Source organism: Wyeomyia smithii, chromosome 3 (assembly GCF_029784165.1).
Source record: "Wyeomyia smithii strain HCP4-BCI-WySm-NY-G18 chromosome 3, ASM2978416v1, whole genome shotgun sequence".
Classification (NCBI taxonomy): domain Eukaryota; kingdom Metazoa; phylum Arthropoda; class Insecta; order Diptera; family Culicidae; genus Wyeomyia; species Wyeomyia smithii.
Window position 1 is genome coordinate 14,074,300 of NC_073696.1, and position 22,188 is coordinate 14,096,487.

Consider the following 22,188-nt stretch of genomic DNA (forward strand, 5'->3'; position numbering starts at 1 on the left):
TCTTCGTGTGCGGCAGCATAAGGATATCGGTCAAACATGTAATATACAACAGTTTGATAGTTCACGGATCTAGAAAATTGTGGCAGAACCGCTTAGTAAAACCCAGTATACTTTTTGCTTTACTTATGATGGAGTTATATTGTTCTGTCACGGTTAGCTTGGTGCTTAGGATTACTCCTAAGTCTCTAAAAATCTTACATTGTTGTACAGTTTGGTTTCCTAGATATGTTACTATAAATAAATTAAATTGTTCGACTAAATGTTGTTGCGTTACATTACTTGACATTGAGTTGGAATAGGCTTTTATTGCACCAAGTGTAGAATAACTTGACTTCTTTATAGAATTCTTCTGCGTCGCTAGAGCTGCTGATTTCCATGAAGAGTTTCATGTCGTCCGCCGTAATTAATCTGTTTATTTTTTTATATAAGGGAAATGTCATTTACATACAAGATAAAAATAAGTGGACCCAAATGCGAACCCTGGGGCACCGCAGAGGTTACTGAAATGGGTTTTGAGAGTTTGTTTTGGAAGCGCACTATTTGTTTGCGGTTTGTTAGATATGACTGGAGCCAACTCAGAAGTTGAGGCGCCAATCCAATTTTTTGCAGTTTGAAGAGTAATAATGGTATGTCGATTCGGTCAAATGCTTTACTCAGTGTAAAGTCAGTGTAAAGGGCTTCTACGTGCCTACCATTATCCATTGCGTTGAGAATAAAAGTTACAAATTCCAAAAGGATTGATTTGAGATCTAATGATTAATATTGGATTTATTTTTCGGTTACAAAACGAATTAGAATTCGATCCGTGCCTCAAAGCGGTCGAAGCTTCAATTTTTTGACCGTTGAAAGAATGCGCAGTAGTTCATGAAATTGTCGAAACCGACAAAAAAATTATTTTGATGTCAAATATCTTAAAAATGCAGAAAACGTCATGATTTGGTGTTATCTAAAAAACGGAAAAATCGACTTTCTGGGACTTTTTGAGCTGGGAAAAATGCTCTTTTCATTTGTCCTATTCTCAATTTTACTTCACGAAGTTAATTTTCTTAACCTCACTTGAGGTGGAATCGGGTATAGGTCTCAAAAAAGTGAAGTGAGTATGAGAGTGAAATATATTTCACCGTGAAGTGACTCCCGTAATAAGCACTTTTTTCACAGATAGAGACTTTCCAGACATTACTCGAGGACAAAAATAGCATATCCTGAAAAATTTTACCACCTAAATCGATGGTTATCCCCACGAAGAAAAACTAAAAACATTTAGCGTCCAACCAAATTTCATGGAATAATTTCGCATTCATCTTTCTCTTCTCATTCGCACATACCGGTGCACTCTGAATTTGTGCATGTGGGAATAATCTTGCCACGCAGCTCCTGATAAGTGGGTGAAGTCACAAGCCTTTGCGATAATATAAACACGGTTTTCTGTGCGGTTGATAAGTGGATGCTGATGTTTGTATATAAACAAGGAGGTAGAGAAAAAATGCTGAGGTATTTATACACAATATTCGAGTTCTAATTTGGCAGAATGAGGAAGTTATAGTCCTGACTCAGGGATTTTTTTTGCATAGTAAATCAGCATTGAACTAAATGTAAAAGAGCAAAATAGAGAAGCAAAAAATGTAACCTCATATCACTCGAAGCATTCTTGGTGTAGTTCAGCAATGTTAATCAATTATTTGTCATGTCAGGTTCAATCACTTGCAGTGTTGTGAACATCTGCACTGCAAAGTAGTCAATAACGGGGGACATCAAGCCTAATAGAAATTGAAATTCACTTGTAGCACAGTATTTTGTACAAACGAGCAATTAGCGTAACCAGCAGCTAAATCGGTTACCTCTTGTTGACTTCGACCGATCCAGCAAAGAAACAGTAGACATACTTGTGCAGAGGCATTGCAGGTATACGCTTGCGTCGATGATTGGAAATTTATGGCTTCCCCGTGGCATGCGTACAGTCAGTCAGTCGTTGCACACACATCTTGGTTATCGATGGTGACATCGGCCGCGGGGGTGGCATGGTGTGTTCAACAGAACCGCAATACATGTTTGTTTCGAAAACCGAAACGTCACTAATCGTCTACCTTGTCTCATTCGAAATATAGATTTCTGTGCCTCTGTGGTGTGGTGCGGGTCAGACTAGCGAAGAAAAACGCGACGCCCTGACTGTATATAGAGCGTGCCGCAATAATGCTTCTGTCTGTCGCGTCCGCTCGAAACGAAGCACAGTAATATGACACTAGAATTGGTTCCGGCAACAGTTCACTCAGGATGGTTCGGAAGTGGCACAGGTAATGAATGAAGAACATCTATTCGATTTCATGTCCGCTACGTGGGGTGCGATCAACCGGCAACAAAATGTCGTTTGAAACTCATATTCATCATCAAATCCGGCCTGGGTCGTACAGTTTTCGTTACGGTTATTCTTTAACTTTACCTCAATTTGCATTGTTTATGTTGGTTTGTGATAAACGCTCCACTCGATACAATTGGTTTTTAAACGGTCATTCAAATTTATTGTAAATAATCACATGGAAGTTGCTTGTTTCCTTCGTACGGACTATCTTCAAATCAGAAGTTTTCACACTTATGGTTCTTCGCTTGTTCGTATACATGCAAATGAAGCATATCGCCAGTACAAAGTAAATAAATTATCCAGGCAACAACAAGACATAAAAAAAAACCGTCGACGTCTGCCGGGTGCTGAAAAAACGCGCTTTCGATTCGTGGTGTACCACAGTCGTCGGATTGGAATGCTTTCTGGGATCGGTACGCAACTTTTTTTTGGTTGTTATTTTCGTCTTTCGGTTCAACTAGGTTATGCTCCTTGACCTGTGAGGATATATGTTGACTGTGCGGTTTCGGAAACGGCTGTGAAGAATTTTCGAAGTTGTTAGCCACGGGGCGGATTATCTAAAGTAGTGAATCAGCAGTTTTTCTTCGTTGAAAAAAAATGTTCGCCATTCGTGAACCGATTGTCATAAAAAACAAAAAAAAAGCGTATTCAACAATACTTCACATATATTTCATTTTGTAGCAAATTGTCTTTCGATTTCTTATCAGTTCTTAGTCAAACAATAGAATAATTAAGGCTTAAGCGAAACAATTACCAGCCAAAAAAGCAATCGCAAAATAATTCCAGAAGCCTTGTTGGGATTATCACGATATTTTTTTCTACATCGTTTGAATAAAATAGAAAAATAGGTGCAAACCCCCGCAGAAAACAAAAAGACTTAGCAATCAAATCGAAAAGTACCTCTAGATATATACATGTATTGGTTTTCCTTGCAAACATTACGGGTTGAAGTGTTGCCTCAAAATCGAACCGATAAAACAAAACACAACAGATAACAGTCACTACAAATATACAATACAACCTAGCGAATGTCGCCACTGAGTCCGAAGTAAAATAATACTACTAATGACATGCGAACGGGTATAGAATGTTACAATTAACTCTAAGCTTGACAGATCATTACTTAAGCACATACTCTTTACACTGTCGAAGTATCAGTGATAACGCACCACGTTGCATCACTTTACCGTGACCTTAGACAACTCAATCCTCCAAGTGCGTTTTACATCAATATACCTGCTACTTCATCCGATTGTTGTAGATAAGAAGGTTAAAATTTTGTACATATTGATATTTTATTTTTACTCCAAGAATTGTAACAGTGCACATGTAGTTCAGTTGAAATCAATTAAATTCCGTTTGTCACCTCCAAAAAAAAATCTTCCATTCATTTACCAACTAAACACAAAACTTTTACGAAACAGTCATCGAGCGCGGTATGACGTCTATCGGCGTGTCAAACTGGTCTGGTATCTACTGTTTTGGACAGCACAGCTCAGATAGTCTGAGATAGTCTTATCAAGCTGCGAGCCAACGTTGCCCGCTTGCGAACTGGAACTTCGTATGGTTTCTCAGTAAAAACAAACAGAACCCTCAATTTAGCGTAAGACACGAGCAGAGTGCTTTGGTTCAATTAAACTGCTATCAGTATCAATTATCAGCGCGACGGCATGCTCTGCTGCCTGCAGCCGTCTAATCTCTAAAAAAAAGAAGGATGCAAAAAGAATCTGCTGTCGGTTATGTTTCACTTTCAGTTCTCAATAAAAATTTGATATGAATTGGTTCGACGGTTGGCGGGCGTCCCCTGGCTCGGGCGTACGAACGAACGAACGATAGGGCTAAACAGGGTAAGACCGCCCTGCGGGGTAAGACCGCCCATCGTAGTTTTACTACCAAGTTATAAAATAATTGAAAAATTTCTTTAACGTGTCTATTACAGTATAATTACATAAAATTTTGCACGTTTTTCTGTTTTGATAGTGCACGAACGGTCGCAGAAATAATCAAAAACAACCTTTCAGCTGGCAACCAGTCAATGCGCTATTGTTTTGCGGCAACGGGACTTTTTCAGTCTAAAAATCTATTGTTTTGTTCGTGAATATACGTTTAATCGCTTGCCTGAATCTATCTTCTTTCGGAAATATCGAAGGCTGTGAGTAATCTTGTAATTTTGACTACTTTTTCGGTCAAATATGAAAATGTTCCACTGGGGGTAAAGTCGCCCACTATACAAGGGGTAAAACCGCCACGAATCCAACTGCTTGTTGTTTTACTTCAAGACCCAAATGCCTCGACACTACAAAGGGAATATTTACAGGATCAGTAAAGCAACTTCAAGCCACATAAGACATCGATGTTAATCGACCATTTTCGATTTGGTTTAAGCTTTTCTAGTAATATATTTTAACAAGACTTATTTTTGAAAAAAGTAAACCTGTGTGAAAATGATGTTAATGAACCAAAACAATTTTAGAGCCAGGACGGTGTGTTTGATAGGTATGACGTCTCCGGCAGAATTGAAAATAGTAGTTTTTTACTTTCGAAAAAAGTACACACGCTAAAAAAAATTTAAAGAAAAAATATAGAAATAGAATTAAAAATATTTTTTTTTTTCAAATTTTTTTGAAAAAACATGTTTTTGCCTGTAAAATCTACAAAAGGTAAGCTAAAATTTTATGGTTGTTGGATCATGGAGTAATTGAAATATTAATAGCTCAATTTTTGTGAAGAATTTTTTTTTTGACGGTTTATTTGGTGTATAGAGTCGTTGGTAATTTTGTTCTTCAAAAAAAAAAAACATAGAAAATTGAAAATATGAATAAAAGAAATAATAATTATTAGTATTTTTCTATACATAATAAGTCTTCAAAGAATCATACAGATAGGTTTAATGAGTTTTAATTTTTATCTTAAAGAAAGGTATATTATGAATTCAATATCTTGAAAAACCCCAATTCTGAAAAATCTATTTATTTTGAAAACCAAAAAAGTTACCTAAACATTGATTTGAACATGAATAATCAGAAAACAAAATAAGTTGAAACCTAGAAAAAAAAATTTTTCAGATTTTTCACAGTGTATATTTTATTTAAAAAGAAAAAAAAATACCATCTACAACTTTGTCAGAGACACTATACCGATAGAATCAACCGTTTCGGCCCTGAAAATATTGTTTATCCTCAAAAAATGGTGGGCGATCTTACCCCGCTGGTGGGCGGGCTTACCCCGCATTAAAAAGATCTGCACATTTTCAATGATTTTTAAAAATTTAAAAAAAACCTGGAAAATAAACAAAAATATTTCAGTTCTTATTTTTTAAATGCGGGTATTGAATAGAAGAACCTCTTAGCGAAGAAAAAATGAAATTGCAGCCGCAACTTTTTTTTCTATAAACAGAATTGCTTAAGGGGGCGGTCTTACCCCGCTTACCCCTACTGTTGTTATTCGAGCAGTAGCATTATTGTAGGTTTTGTCATTTCACTACTTCTTCTCCCAGCGGAGGTTTCTGATTGTTTCGGTACTGGTTTCAATCAGCAATTAACGAATAACGTTACATAAACCCCTGTGGTATCGAGCCGGTATTGCGTGGTATTGTTTTCTATTAAATTTGTTAAAGGTGAATTTCTGCTGGCCGCAAATAATTGCAACTGGAGGTGGCTTTTGCATCTAGCGTTATGAGGTACTTTTCCGTACGAGTCTTTCTCCGGTAATTTTCCTCTGCAGAGGGGCAGTGGACTTACAACTTCACAATCGAGTGTGTGTTGTACGAAGTTCAGAAAGGTGCTAGTGTTTACTGTCGTGAGCTAGAACTGCAAGCATAACACTCGCTGAACAGGCACAGCATTCCAAATTTAGGCTCAGACAACCAACTGCCCTTGATACATGGTAGTCATATTTTGAAACATGTTTCGAGTTGTTGGTGAAAAAAGGGTCAGAAATTAAATTCATTGATTATTATATCGATGACTCATATTTTTAATAACTGGATAGTTTTAACCAGTTTTATCAGTACCATAGCATAGAATGTTCCTGCAAGAATTGTCCGTGATCAATCAGAATCAGTTTCAATATAAGCAATTCCAAAAAATGTCTCAATTTTAATTGTCATTTTCGATTTGGCTGAAACTTTGACCACATGTTTCTAGAAGCTAGTGACGAAATTCTGTGCTGTTAGTTCGTTTTTTAAATCACGAATTATTCTTGAGAAAAGCTTTTGTAAGAAGTTATTGATGGTTATATTTCCTGAGCCAGAACGGTTTCTTAAGTCAGTGTGACGTCTTCGACAAAATTGTAGACAATAATTGAAAAAAAAAATATGCACGTGAAAATATTTATTTTTTAAAAATATTTAAAACAAAATTGGGTGTCTCAAAAATCTCATTTTTTAAACATTCGATTTTTTATGAAAACTACAAAAGGTTAGCTAAACTTTGACCACCATAATCATGGTGAAATTAGAAAAAAATATTAAAATTTTGTAAAAATAAAGGAAAAATCGTCAGGGTTTTATTTTATTGCTTCAAATTAGTGTTTAGCACAAAGCATACTTTTTACTTAATGTTATCATGGTTTACACCTTTCACTAGACAAACTTGGCCCTCTCTACAGCAGCAAAAGGATTTACTGCTTCAACAGCTGGTGCCGCAGGACGAAGAAAGGTGCCCCCAAACCGGAACCGAAGAACGCAATAAGCAATATGTGAAGCCACGACCGCAAGGTTGATGTAGAGCTACTTGACAAATTTCAACAGCAGGTGCAAGCAATGTTTAATCTTCAATTCATTTATTTGGTTGCCCTAAAAAAGACAGTTTGTTGTTTAATTCAAAATCATATAAGATACTGATCGCACCTTTTTACTACCCCGACAGTGGGGATTAAGGCACCTTAACAACACAGTGGAAAGCCCGGATTCGGAATACTTGTGTTGCCAAAATGAGGCAACGCTTCACCGGAGAAAATGCCGATGCCGCCACTGATGCCACTGCTGGTTACCCGCTGCTGCTATAGCTGTAGCCACTCGCTAGCACTACCAAATTTTGTTCGACGGACGCACCATTCAAAAGCAACCAGCGGAGAAAGGACCGACTGTTGGGCCTAAAAGGCCAGGCATCGTAGGTTCGAGTCTCGGCTCGAGAGAGACTGGAACAATCGGCTTAGACCTAGGCAACGAAAACTGACTAACGATTGGAAACTCGGGTCATGGAACTGCAGGTCTCTTAATTTTTAGGAAAGTACCCGCATTCTTTCCGACTTATTGAGAGTCCGCAAATTTGACATTCTCGCACTACAGGAGGTATGTTGGAAGGCAGTATCATACATACGTACAGAGATGGTTACACCATCTACCAGAGCTGCGGCAACATACACAAACTGGACACAGTTTTGATTGTGATGAGCAAAATGCAGAAGCGCGAGATTGGCCTAGGAAGTAACGATGACAATAAGGACGCCTTTTACGAGAGCATCTAGAGTGTGTATACGATAGCTGCCCCTTCAATTCGATAATTGTCCAACCGAACAAAATTTAGATTTTCGCAAAACTGACTTCGACACTTGTTTAGTGTGTTCCTGTTCGCCGGCCAGTACCCAAGCCCCCATGGTCTTATACATGGCGTTCCGCAGGGTAGAAATTTAGGACCACTGCGCTTTGCGTTGTACATAAATGACGCATCTCTAATGTTGCCAGAAAATTGCCGAATGTTTTTTGCAGACGATGTCAAGTTATTCAAGACAATAAGAAACATTGCAGACTGCCTCGAACTCCATCCGCTAGTCGACGCTTTTCTAATGTGTTGCTCCATTAACCTGTGGACAATTAGTATCCAGAAATACAGTGTAATTTCGTTCCACAGGAAAAATGTTCCGAAAGCCTCGGATTTTCATGAACAACTGTGCCTTCGATCATTATACTACTCTCTGGTGCGATCTGTTCTTGGAACAAACTCCGTAGTATGGTGTCCATTCAACGCAAACTGGATTGCAAGAATTGAATCCGTGTAAAGGAAATTTGTACGGTCCGCTTTCGGCTTTCTTCCGTGGTGAGGCCCGCAGCAGCTGCTGGCGTACTCGGATCGCTGCCAGCTTTTGGGCAAGGCCACACTGCAGCAAAGACGTTTGGTTAGTAATTTATTTTATTATTAACCCATTCCCGGCGGGTGATGCCGTATGGCATTACCTGACCTAAACTTTGATTGAACCTTAACAATTATATTTGCAGTTTTGAACAACGTAACTGTTTGAAACGGTTAGAGAATAGATCGATCTACAATATGCAATACAGTTTGTGTCAATTGTGCATGTAGTTGCTAAGTAATACATGTTTGAAGATAATTTTTCGAGGTAATATCTGATTTCTCTTCACCGGGAATGGGTTGAGATCACCAATGTGTTAAATGATTTAACAACAACAATAAACAATATTCTTGGATATTATTGACGTCCGACCCTACCGTTCCGCAAACGTCGATTCTTACCACTTTCTCCTGATGGTCAAAATGCGCCAAAGACTTTCGGTTGTTAACAACATCTGCTACCGTCACCTGCCACGACGGCATGATCAGGACTTGAACTCCCCGAAGTTGCTACTAAGGCAGCGTTGCCGGTTGAAAGAGAACTCACCGAAGCCCTCTGGAGGACTGCTAGAGTACTGTGAAAGCAGCTATTAACAACGCAGTAGAAGGTGCTGTTGGATTCGTCGTGAGGAATCGACGTAACGACTGGTTTCGAGGAGTGTCGAACGATTCTAGACGAAAAGAATTCAGCGGGGGTATTGATGATGCAGCAAAGGACCCGCTAAAACGTAAGTCGATACAAACAAAAACGAAGACAGCAGACCCATTTTTTCCGGGACAAAAAGCGCTGCCTGGAAGAACTGGAGTGTGAAAAAATGGAGCAGCTGTAGACACGTAGATTCCACAAGAAACTAAACGCATCCCGTGCAGACTTTGTGCCGCAAGCTGAAATGTGTCGCGATGAAGATGAAGGAATCTTGATGAATGAACGTGAGGTGAGCGACAGGTGGAAGCAGCACTACAATGAACATCTGAATGGCGCAGAGGAAGAGGAACAAGACGGTAGGAGGAACGACTTCGTCAGTACAGCGGATGAGAAAGACATGCCGCCCCCACGAAAAGTGAAGTTAAGGATGCTATCAAGCAGCTCAAGAACACAAATCAGCTGGAAAGGATGGCATCGCAGCGGAGCTTATCGAGCTGGGTTCGGATAGGTTGGATTCCTGTCTGCATCAGCTGACAGTTAGGATCTGAGATACAAAACAGCTACCCAGTAGCGAGTGGAGTGGAAGTAGGGAGTAATATGCCCAATATACAAGAAGGGCGACAAGTTGGAATGTGAGAACTGGCGAGCGATCACGATTCTCAACGCAGCCTGCAAAGTGCTCTCCCAGCTCATCATCGCCGTTTATTGTCGCTATCACGAAGGCTTGTGGGAAGTTATCAAGCCGGTTTTGTAGATGGGTGATCAACAACGGACCAAATTTTTACGCTGCGGAAGATCCCCCAAAAATATACGATACTATTGACCGTGTAGAGCTATGGGAATTTATGGACGAATATGGCTTCCCTGCGAAACTAAGAAGACTGATTAGGACCACGATGGATGGTGTACAGTGCTGTGTGAAGATTTCGGATGGGTATCAAGCCCGTTTAAAACACGCAAGGGACCTCGAAAAGGTGACGGTCTTCCTGCCTCCTGTTTAATATTGCGCTTGAAGGTGTTATGAAACGTGCGGCCTTTAACATGCGGGGCAGCTTCGGGAGGACGTTCCAAGCGTTTGCTAAACAGTAGTACACCAAGCTGGAACGTCAAGCAGAAAAGGTTGGATTGAAGGTGAATACGTCGAAGACCAAGTATGTGCCACTAACAGGCAGGTAGTAGCGTAGTGATCGACGGAGATGAGTTCGAGGTAGTTGACGAATTTGTGTACCGTAAAGGCGGCTAGCTTTGATAGCTTTTTCAAGTATCACTTGAGTATATGTATCATCAAATTGAATATATGTATCATCAATTTCACTGGGTTTCGCATTTCTAAAACAAGAGCTGGATACAAATTTTTAACCGAGTGCTGGATTTAAAACAAGTGCTGCGGCAAACTAGAAAATGGTGTTAGGCGCAGACGCATGAACCATGAAGTGTACCAGGCATACATATCGGTGGATATAGTCAAGCGGATAAAACACGGCAGGCTTCAGTAGGCTGGGCATGTAGCGAGAATGCCGGATGAGCGTCAAGCGAAGGCTATATTTAGCACGAATCCCGATAGAGGTCGTCGACTTCAGGGTAGACCCGCTCTCGTTGGATGTGTGCTGTCGACGAGGATGCACGCAAAATAGGTGTTAGGGGCGATTGGAGGATAGCAGCCCAAGACCGAGGGACATGGATTCGGCACTGGATCGATAATCGGTCTCTCGCGTTAATAGTAAAGTAAGTAAGCTGGATACAAACAACAACAAAAGCGATCAATATTGATTTTTTTTGTAACCAGTGACTATTTTTTCGTGTTCGGGTAACTTTGTTAATGCTGAAATAATACAGGGAAAATGTATGAAATAAATCAATTTTTTTGCATTTTGAAATGTATTGAGATAAAATGTTGTCAAAGTGCTATCCACAAGCCACGCAAAAATAATTTGGATCATATCTGGTCTCGTTCCCCTCTAATCCCTACAATTTTTTAGAATAGATTTTCTTCAAACCTCCTTTTTATCTTAATAGTTTACGTTTTTCGTCGATAAATGCCAGGGAGGCTATCCTTATTTTTCGTTGGTGTATGTTTTTGGTGATTTTATTTGATGGTCTGTTTCTTACAAGTGAGGTAGTCCATGACAGTTTTGTATATTATGTAGAAAAGTAAGCGCAAGATGGAAGGGCATACACACAAGCACGAATTATGATATTCATATCACTTACTTTTATAAGTGATATTGTCAATAACACTGTGCTATAGCGATTTAGAACTTTTGAAGAGACCTAGTGTAGGTTGTAGGTCTTGTTGAGTGTAACATTAGCTCATACTAGAAATTTTCCAAACACCCCCAAAATCTGAAGTTTTGGTTTTTTGGACCTCAGCTCATATATATTTTTTCAACTCAGTCATTTATCAACCGATTTTCGATATTTAAGCAGTTATCGAAAGGAGACAAATAGAGCTTTCAAAATGTATACGAGTTTGTACTAATATCAATAAAATATGTTGAGTTATTTGAGTTTAAGTCTAATTTTTTAGACTTTTTCACGCAATTTTTCAATTTAATTTGAAGTTTGTCGTCAATTTCCGTAAGATATATACCACAAATATAGTAGAAGTTTGAAAGTATATTCAGTTCCGAATCAAATGAAAGTTTTTTTTGTGGAAATCGGTTGATATTTAGCCAAGTTATATATTTTTTAAGAAAACCAGAATTTTTGGCTTCTGTCGCACAATTATTCCACGGTGCTACAAATGATAAAAAAATGCAAAAACTTCTTATATGACTTAGTGTGGGTTGTAGCTTTAGTCAAATGTTACTTGCGCGTTTACTTGAAGTTTTTCAAATACCCCAAAAATTATAAGTTGTAGTCAAAACCCAGTTTTTTGACTCACATTTTTATGCTTAATTCGGTTATTTTTCAACCGATTTTTTATATTTTGGAAAGGCGAAAAGTAGAAATTTTGAAACGTATAAATATGTCTAAAGAGTTTACCTATAAGTGATGAATAGTTTTAAATAACATGAGATGATTCATATATATTTTTTTTCAAATTTTTTCAAATCTTTTTGCAATTTTTCACATATTTTTGTAATTAACGTGCTTTAATTGCTGTAGAATTTGAAAAGTACATTTAGTGCCAAACGAAAACAATAAGTGTTGTTTATCAAAAATTTGTTATAATTTGGCTGAGATATTATTTGATGATTTCCACCATAATCGTAGATTTCATCAAATCATTTCTCTGCCAAATTATGTCAGATTTTCATTAACAACACCTATTGTTTTCGTTCGGCACTAAAAAAATCTTTCAAATTCTACAGCAATTGAAGCTCTCTCATTACAAATATGTGGGAAAAATTGCGAATAAAGTTGGAAAAATTTTAAAATAACATGAACCATCTTATTTATTTTCAAACTATTCATCACATATAATAAACTCTTTAGACATTTTCTATGTTTCGAAAGTTTTATTTTTCACCTTTCCATAACAGACGAAATATAAAAAATCGGTTGAAAAATAACCGAATTAAACATAAAAATGTGAGCTAAGCTTAAAAAACTGGGTTTTAACCATAACTTATAATGTTTTATTGATATCAGTACAAACCTGTATTTACTTTGAAGCTCTATTTGTCTCATTTCTAAAACTGCTTAAATATTTAAAATCGGTTGATAAATGACTGAGTTAAAAAAACTTATATGCGCTGGGGTCCAAAAAACGTATTTTGACCATTACTTCAGATTTTCGGGGTGTATGGAAAATTTCTAGTATGAGCGAATGTTACACTTAACAAGACCTACAACCTAGTGTAGGTCACTTCAGCAGTTCTTGCATTTTTTTTTTCATTTGTAGCACAGTGTAATAGAAGTGCGCGATACAGCAAACACACAGGCGATATCACAAAAGATCAATGTGTTTCTGGTCGCAGTGATGAGTCCACACAAGAAAAAAAAGTATTGTACTCTATTTTCTTTATTTTACTTAGTAAATTCAATATATGTTATGTATCCTATAAGCTTAATTTCGATCGAAGATCAATCTGTTCCTTAACGATACGGAATAGTTTCATTTGCAAGTATTGTATGCAAGTAAAAGATGAGATCTTGCAAGTATAATTGTTGAACTTTAATCAGAGTTTGACTGTCAGGTGATGACCCGCCGTTAATTTGTTAAGGCCGAACGAGAAAGGCCCAGAAGTTCAACGGGGCTCAATAATATTCTACACCGACTGTTCTTATATAAATAAAATGTTCTCTCCATTGTACTGTAATATCTTTATTTTTTGTTTGTTTTATCGTTTTTTTTTATCTTCACTCAATTCAATCTTTCAATCTTGCGGAAATCAATGGATGTACCAGGATTCAGTAAAATAAATATTAGAAAGTCTTCTCTATTAGAACCAGAGTGAATTAATCATAATAATCATGTGTGCGCAAAAATTTACCCCTCGTTTCGAGGGCATGTTTAATGTTTTACCACTGATTTACATACAAATCGTAAAATTTTCATCATACACCGACAGCAGAACAACAAGTATCAAACATTTTTGGAACTGCCGCATTATGACTCGTGCAAGTAATGAGTATATTTCAAAACAACTATCGCCAACCACAAACTACGCAATCGCGGTTTCCTCATAAGATAAAATAAAAAAAAAAAAACAAAAACAAAAACAAATCTGTGCCTACACGCAAACGATGAGTTCGCCCTTTCTTGAAGATATCTTTCCGTATCCCTCAATATTATGCGTTTATGAGCTGAGGTACAAAAATTATGTAACGCAAAAAACTAGATTTCGGACCCCACCCTAACATCATTTGTTAGAACACCCCTTTTAAAATTATGTAATGCTAAACAATTATCCTTTCTATGATTATTCAATTTAGATAAAAATATATCAGCTCAGTTTAAAATGATTTTTATTCTCAAGATCTCTTAAGCTGCAGTAAAACGACGGACGCTTGATGGATACGTAATTTGTGTACGACGCCTTACTCTGTCACCAGTACAATAACGAGTACTAAACATTATTTTTTTGTACAGCGAGGCAATATTACATTACAATCTACAGCGAGGCAATAAAAAGTATCTATCTACATCATGATACGCTATTTTTAGTGTACATTGTAACAGTCTCGCGCGAATGATTCCTACTTTGATTCCTTCTAAACGTTAGTAAATCCGAGTTAGCGTGACAATGATAATTACCAGCTCAAATCCAAGATGAGCAACCCAGAATGCGACCGATAACTAACTGTAACTTGGAGACCACATCCGCATTTACCAACACCGGGGCTAAGCTAGGCTCGTGTAAGTAAACCACCCCCCGCGTAATCAGTGCATTTCGCTAATTGAAGGTGCTCTATGGGCTCCGGCCTACTAGTTAACTGTAATTAAGGCCGCCACTACCGCCCTGACAGCGTGCATGATGTCGGCATGTATATGCTGTCTATGACGTAGCGCACCAGTCAGATCGCTATGAAGACGGTTGTCGTGACGACGTGGTTAGCGTCTGCCAAGAATCGACGGTGTACATACACGTGATCGGCCGCCGGTATACGGGGGAACTGGGGCGTTGGATGGCTTTGACTTTGTTTACGCTCTGCTGAGCTGTTAGAATTACTAGAAAATGATGCTAGGTTGTCACAACGGCAAGCTTAACAATTTGTCTTATATTGTTGTTTTACGATGCCACCCAGCACAGGTGCATAGAAAAACTAGTTGTGTTCCTGGGGGAGAGGGAGTATATTTCACGCAGCAGTGAAAATCAGTGAATGGTTATTGCGCTTAACACTAATGATTAGAAGTGATATTTCTGGATTCGTCATTATCTCTTAGCTCTACGAACATTTATCTGGTAGATTTTTTTTTATTTATAGTTATTTCTTCAGATTACTGTATCTTGGATACGGTGTACAAATTGAGTTTACTCATATATCATGTAGTCAGGTTCTCTCAGTTAGTCTCAAGGAAGATAGGTGAAAGTTCAATACCCGCAAAATTGTCATAGAACTCGAATTTAAATTTGTTTAAATAAGTGGTAAAAAGAATTGTAATGACAACTCATGAATTGACCAGATCCGCGGTTTTAATAACACTATTTCCGATATAAAACATGGTGATAATGGTACATACAAAATGCACCATTAACTTTAATATTTACAATAGTAAAGTTGTTCGTGCTTCGGTTTACTTGCTGCCAACAAAAGGACATGCACTGTTGAATGTTTGCTCTTCTTTTGAAGTAGAATACTTCTCTCAGGAAGTTCGGCTACATAGGGATGTGAAATGAAAATCTAAAACCGAAAAAAGTGAAAAATATGTCCAATTTCAAATGCTAATAAATCGGTTAGTATTCGATGGATTTCCTTCGTTCTTGCAGCAATAGATTGGAAATCTTCTAAGATTCTTCCTAAATGCAGATTATTGTAATTTTATTTTTCAAACTATTGTACAATTGAAAATAGTCAAGTCTTGTCAAAACGAAAACTTCGGCCTCTGATTGGTCGTTAAATGATTGCTTCCCAAGCACGGTCGACAGAATCATAGACCTTGCCATTTGAAATGTGCTATTTGGTCTATATAAGAGCCTGTTTCACCCGAAGCCGCTCATTATAATTCTAGACTGCAACAACAGCAGTCCTCCCTTAGCAGCAGCAGTGCATACAGCAGCAGTAGCAGTGCATACAGCAGCAGTAGCAGTGCAGCGGACAACGGCCACAGCTGTTGTATGGCAACGGATAGCGGAGTACAACAGCAGTCCTCCCTTAGCAGCAGCAGTGCATACAGCAGCAGTAGCAGTGCAGCGGACATCGGCCACAGCTGTTGTATGGCAACGGATAGCGGAGTGCGCCGCAGCATCGATAGCAGGACCAGGTGATACAGGGCAGCGGATACCAATGGCAACGGAAGCGTCCACTACTGTGGCAACGGTGATAGCGCAGCGGTTGACGTTGGTCTCAGCATCAATATAAGCAGGGCCAGCTGATGCAGTGTGGCATTTTAGTGAAATGCTGTCTCAGAGCGATAGCAGGCACACTAGCAAATGCATCCAATAAAAAGAACGTTCTGGGAAGTTTTTCGGTGTTTATTTTCCCCCAAGGAATATTTTATTTGCACTGCCAGTGATAACGCAAAAATGTGATCGGCATCTTATCAGACATTGAATTAAGGAACAAATTGTTCATTTCAGGATGAAATAAAAACCTAATTGAAAGGTTAATATTTTCTCTTGAATCAATTTACACTTTCAAGAAATTCGGAACAGATATATATATTTGGTTTCATCTCCGTGTCTCAGAACGTATTGAATTGTCAATCCTTGTTGAAGCGCAAAATTCGACTGATCTGATTAGTCGTTAATATGATTGCTTCCCAAGCACGGTCGACAGAATCATAGACCTTGTCATTTTAAATTTGCTATTTGTCTGTATAAGAGTAAGGATGGGAAATATCAACTGAAATGGCTATCGATAGTTATCGATGATTTCCTACTGCTATCGATAGGTTTTTCATCCCTATATAAGAGCCTGTTTCAGTCGAAGCCGCTCATAATAGTTCTAGACAGCGACAACAGCGTGCGATAGCGGGCACTAATAAATGCATTCAATGAAAAGTTGACTCATTTTGACAACACATGAGCCGTCTAGTTTTGAGTGTTAAATCAGCTTTTCATTGTTTATTTTATCACAAGGAATACTTTATTCGCACTGTCAGTAATAACGCCAAGATGTGATCGGTAGCTTATCCGATATTGAATTGAACAACAAATTAAAAAATTACTGACACGCAAGCAGCCGGGTTTCATTGTAAAAGTATTCTACTTCATCCTTGCGGTCGTGGCTTTGCACACAACCCTCCTGTGATTTTTCAACTACAATCAAATTATTGTTCCGAAATGTAAACTATGTAAATGAATATTTGTAAAGAAAAAAAATTCGAAGTTCACTTTTACACATCATACAGATTTACCATAAAAAACACTTCCGATAAAAAATCACTCCAGACGTGAGTGAAAGCTATTCTCATCCGTCGGTAGCTCATTACTGCATTGGTTCTGAAGCGTAAAAATACCAGGAAACGGTTGCTAAGCGAAGCACTAAATACTCTAATCAGAGCATGAAATGTGTCCCAGCAAATATTACTACCGGTCACGCTTTAGCGGCACAATCACGCCGCTGCTGCGTAATTACATCAAATTGCACTCTTCATCACCATGTACACAGCTGCGCTTTGCTTTATTGAATAAGAACTCGCTGCGATCGAAAACACACATAAAAAACACGGTGTTTTTGACACGTTATTGTCATAAATGTGTGATTAAAAAATCACGTAGCTCCGCGATTCATTGTGCGCGTTTTTATGGTACTTTTCATCTAATTACATAGAACCATACCCGTCAAAAACCATTAAAATATTCGCTCTCATTTAATTAACCACGTGTTGAAATTCCCAAGTCTGTTAATACTTCAAGTTTAATTTATTCTTATAGATATTGTACACGTCTGAACACAAAAATTCCAAAAACCGTTAAAACGTTGTTTTTTATGATCATAAATTATCTTTCAAACACGAGTTTCAGCTCCAAACGGCATTCTCTCAAAAACGGCTCGATTTATCCTAACCTCGGTTCGGTCCCATGCGATTAAAGTCTTAATATAGTCAAAGTTACCGCCGAACACGCAATACGCTTTCCGCCCAATTCGTAATTGAATCCTTATGAAATGGGCAATCCTTTGTCCCCAAACTGTCATTCTCTCCGCCGGCCGGCCACCCCCGTTGGGATGTTGGGCAATAGTACAACTGTAACGGAATGGTAAATATGCGCCTCAATTCCCGCTACAATTTCATTTCCTTTGCGATGATACCGTCTGTACCTATTACTGCGGTAAATTAAACCTAATGAAAATTAATAGAAAATTTCTACCACCCACGGCATTTGCCACGCAGCGAAAAGTTATAGTTGAACAATTCACCAATATCCGGCCTTTTTCGTCTCTCATCGGCTCTTTCCACAGACACTCGTGCAAGGCCCATAAATCGTTATTCGTCCTGGAAGCGCAATCGGACGACCGCATTCAGTACGGTTGAACCGAACCAGGCCAGGACAACATGCGACGATACGGTGTGAAGACAGCAGCAACTACAACGTACAACTAGGGCAGAATAGGCAGCAGCGCGGGCCAAGAGGTGAGTTTCCGTGGTACATCCATCAATAAAACAGCGAGGCCCAATATTGCCTGTTAGAAGCATGAAGTCAATCAATAGAAGAAGGTGGAATCGATTTCGAGTGAAGACTTTGTGTATACCTTCTACACGATACGATTCGACCAAACTGCCACAACATGACTCTCGCAGACTGCACCAGGTTGTAATGCCTTTATGTAGGTCAATCGCTAACATTTCAAAGCGTGTCCCATTTTTCCGATAAAGAAGAATGTCATAAAACTGTAAACAATCGCGTACATATCCTTACGCAAATATCGAAAAAAAAAAAAACGAAATAAAAATAATGAGCCGATGAAATAAAAGAATTGAAAAGGGATTCAGTTTGAATTCAAAACAAATCATTAGAGCAGGATTTCAAAAAATGTTTGGCACATTCTATCTTGACGTTACAACGTTTTGAGTATTCTTTCGCCGTAATTTTTGCTCCAATGTAGAAACTTTTATTTTCGTATCGTAACATTTTTTTAGCGTTGTAAAGTCACAAAAATATTCAGAATAAGTCGATATTCATTATTTATCGCGTATTTCTTCACATGAGAAACAATTCAAAAACTGTTTCTTTACTTTGCTATTTGAGCCGTTGAGAGCAAAAGTGGTACATGTGACATTTTTCCACTTTTTGGGTTTTTTGTATAAATTGATGCAGAACGCAATAATATATTATAATATCAAAAAAAAAAACCGAGATCTGATAACTTGTTCCAGAGTTAAAGCTTAAATAATTTTCCTCTTCTAGGTTTTCCGGTGTTTCTGAATCTGGAGGGCAACCGGTAGTCTACCGAAAGTAAAACCTGGGTCCATAGTGTAGTTATTAACGGCCAAATAACAATCCTAAAGATATCAGGATGTTTTCCCTTGAATTGGCCCTAGTCGATCTAGATTATGTAAAATTTCTTCTGTTACCAAATGCATATACACTAGCGCCACGAAGTGACCGAATTCTTTAACAAACAGCTCATCATCCTATAGTACTCAATCACTTGGACAACTCTGCTGAAGACATGAATGTTCTATATCCTAAGATTAGCGAGCTATAATGCATCCTTCGTGCTCAGACTGGACCTGTACCACTTTTGCTCTCAACGATTTCTGGTTGTCATTATTTTTCCCATAGAACAAAAGTGGTACGTGTTTTTCCATTGGAGTTTCTGTGAGTTTCTCAACCAGAACTCGTTATGCTTTCATGTACCGTCTTTTGAAACCTTTCCAGCAATTATTTATTGCAGTTATGTTGAAAAAAATTATTGAAAAAAATTTACTATTCGAGTGTTTTCGTTTATCGCGTCTCCTGAAAAATTTACCTAATGGCCACATGTACCACTTTTGCTCTCAACGGTTCATTTCTACTTTATGCCCTTAGTTTATGGGTTGTTTATAAAATACGTAACAATTTTGCTTTAGCGTTTTCCTCGTATAAGGCTACGATTTTGATCATTCGGGTGCCCTATCGGTTCGTAGATTTATGTTTATGTAAATTCCTAAATCTAAATATATGAAAATGCAGCTCTGTCTGTCTGTCTGATTCATATAGGCATGGAAACTACCGAACCGATCGGCGTGAAATTTTGTTTATGAGATTTTGGGGGCCGGGAAAGGTGACTAAGATAGTTCCCTCTTCTGCAAGGGAGGGGTCCCATACAAATGAAACACAAATTTCTGCACGTCTCGAAAACTAACCAAGCAAAAATAACCAAATTTGGCAAGTGGATGTTTTTAGGAGTAACAAATATGTCCATGTTAGTTCGACACCCTTCCCTCCTCTGGAAGGGAAGGGTCCCATACAAATGAAACACAAATTTCTGCACATCTCGAGAACTTACCAAGTAAATGGAACCAAATTTGGCATGTGGATGTTTTTAGGAGTAGCAAATATGTCCATGTTGATTCGACACCCTTCCCTTTGCTGGAAGGGAGGGGTCCCATACAAATGAAACACAAATTTCGCACAGCTCGAGAACTAACCAAGTAAATAGAACCAAATTTGGTAGGTGAATGTTTTCAGGGGTAACAAATATATCCATAATGGTTTGACACCCCTCTCTCTTCTACAAGGGAGGGGTCCCATACAAATAAAACACGAATTTCGCACAGCTCGAGAACCAGTCAACCAAATACAACCAAATTTGGCAGGTGAATGTTTTTGGGTGTAACAAACATGTCCATAATGTTTCGACAGCCTGTCTTCTTCTGGCATGTCTCAAATACCATTTCGAAATCTAAGATGGCAACTTCCGGTTTCTGAAAAACAGCGGCAAATGACCAAATACCACCCAATATGGGTATTTCCAGGATTGTTATGATGCACTGAAACCACAAATCGACCTCAGACAACATTTTGAATTGTAAGATGGCAACTTCCGGTGTCTGGAAAACAACCGAAAATGATCAAATACCACTCAATATGAGCGTTTCTTTAATCAGATTGATGCACGGAGGCCAGAAATTGTTCCCAGATGCCATTTTGAAATCCAAGATGGCGACTTCCGGTTTCCGAAAAACAGCGGTAAATGACCAAATACCACCTAATATGGGTATTTCCGGAATTGTTATGACGCACTGAAGCCACAAATCGACCTCAGACAACATTTTGAATTGTAAGATGGCGACTTCCGGTGTCTGGGAAACAGCCGAAAATGACCAAATACCACCCAATATGGGTGTTTTTTTAACCAGGTTGACGCTCAGAAGCCAGAAATTGTTTACAAATGCCATTTTGAAATCCAAGATGGCGACTTCCGGTTTCTGAAAAACAGCGGCAAATGACCAAATACCATCTAACATGGGTATTTCCGGAATTTTTATGACGCACTGAAGCCACAAATTGACGTCAGACAACATTTTGAATTGTAATATGGCGTCTTCCGGTGTCTGGAAAACAACCGAAAATGATCAAATACCACTCAATTTGAGCGTTTCTTTAGCCAGACTGACGCACGGAGGTCGGAAATTGTTCCAAAATGCCATTTTGAAATCCAAGATGGCGACTTCCGGTTTCTGAAAAACAGCGGCAAATGACCAAATACCCCTCAACATGCGTATTTCCGGAATTGTTATGATGCACTTAAGCCACAAATCGACCTATCAAACTCAGACAACATTTTGAATTGTAAGAAGGCGACTTACGGTGTCTGGAAAACAGCCCAAAATGACCAAATAACACCCAATATGAGTGTTTCTTCAACCAGATTGACGCTCAGAGGCCAAAAATTGTCTCCTAATGCCATTTTGAAATCTAAGATGGCGACTTCCGGTTTCTGAAAAATAGCGGCAAATGACCAAATACCACCCAATATGAGTATTTCTGGGATTGTTATGATGCACTGAAGCAACAAATCGACCTTAGATAACATTTTGAATTGTAAGATGGCGGTGTTTCTTAAACCAGAATGACGCTCAGGAGCCAGAAAATTTTTAAATCCAAGATGGCGATTTACGGCTTTTTAAAAATAGCTCAAAGTGACCAAATTCCACCCAATATGAGTATCACCGAATCCAGTATGATGCAAGGAGCTATAAATTGACCTTAGACAACAGTTTGAATTGAAAAATGGCAACTTCTGGGAAACAGCCGAAAATAACGTAATACTACTACATATGGATATGTCCGTAATCGAAATGATGTAGAGAAGCCAAGCATTGACCCTGGACACCATTTTGAATTAGAAGATGACCACTTTCAGTTTCTGGAAAACAACGAAAATAGCTGAAATGCATCCAATATATATATATATATATATATATATATATATATATATATATATATATATATATATATATATATATATATATATATATATATATATATATATATATATATATATATATATATATATATATATATATATATATATATATATATATATATATATATATATATATATATATATATATA

At 38.2% G+C, this 22,188-nt stretch overlaps 1 protein-coding gene across 4 annotated transcripts in view; it reads left to right on the forward strand.

Moving 5' to 3' along the window:
• Positions 1-22,188, forward strand: part of LOC129727027 (uncharacterized) — a 79,178-nt gene that overhangs the window by 34,008 nt on the left and 22,982 nt on the right. For 2 of the 4 annotated variants that reach the window (XM_055684393.1, XM_055684394.1), the window contains exon 2: positions 18,086-18,257. The exons of the other annotated variants lie outside the window; for them this stretch is intronic. The gene's annotated coding sequence lies outside the window, so the exon portion shown is untranslated. The remainder of the gene's footprint in view (positions 1-18,085; positions 18,258-22,188) is intronic. 4 annotated transcript variants of the gene reach the window in all.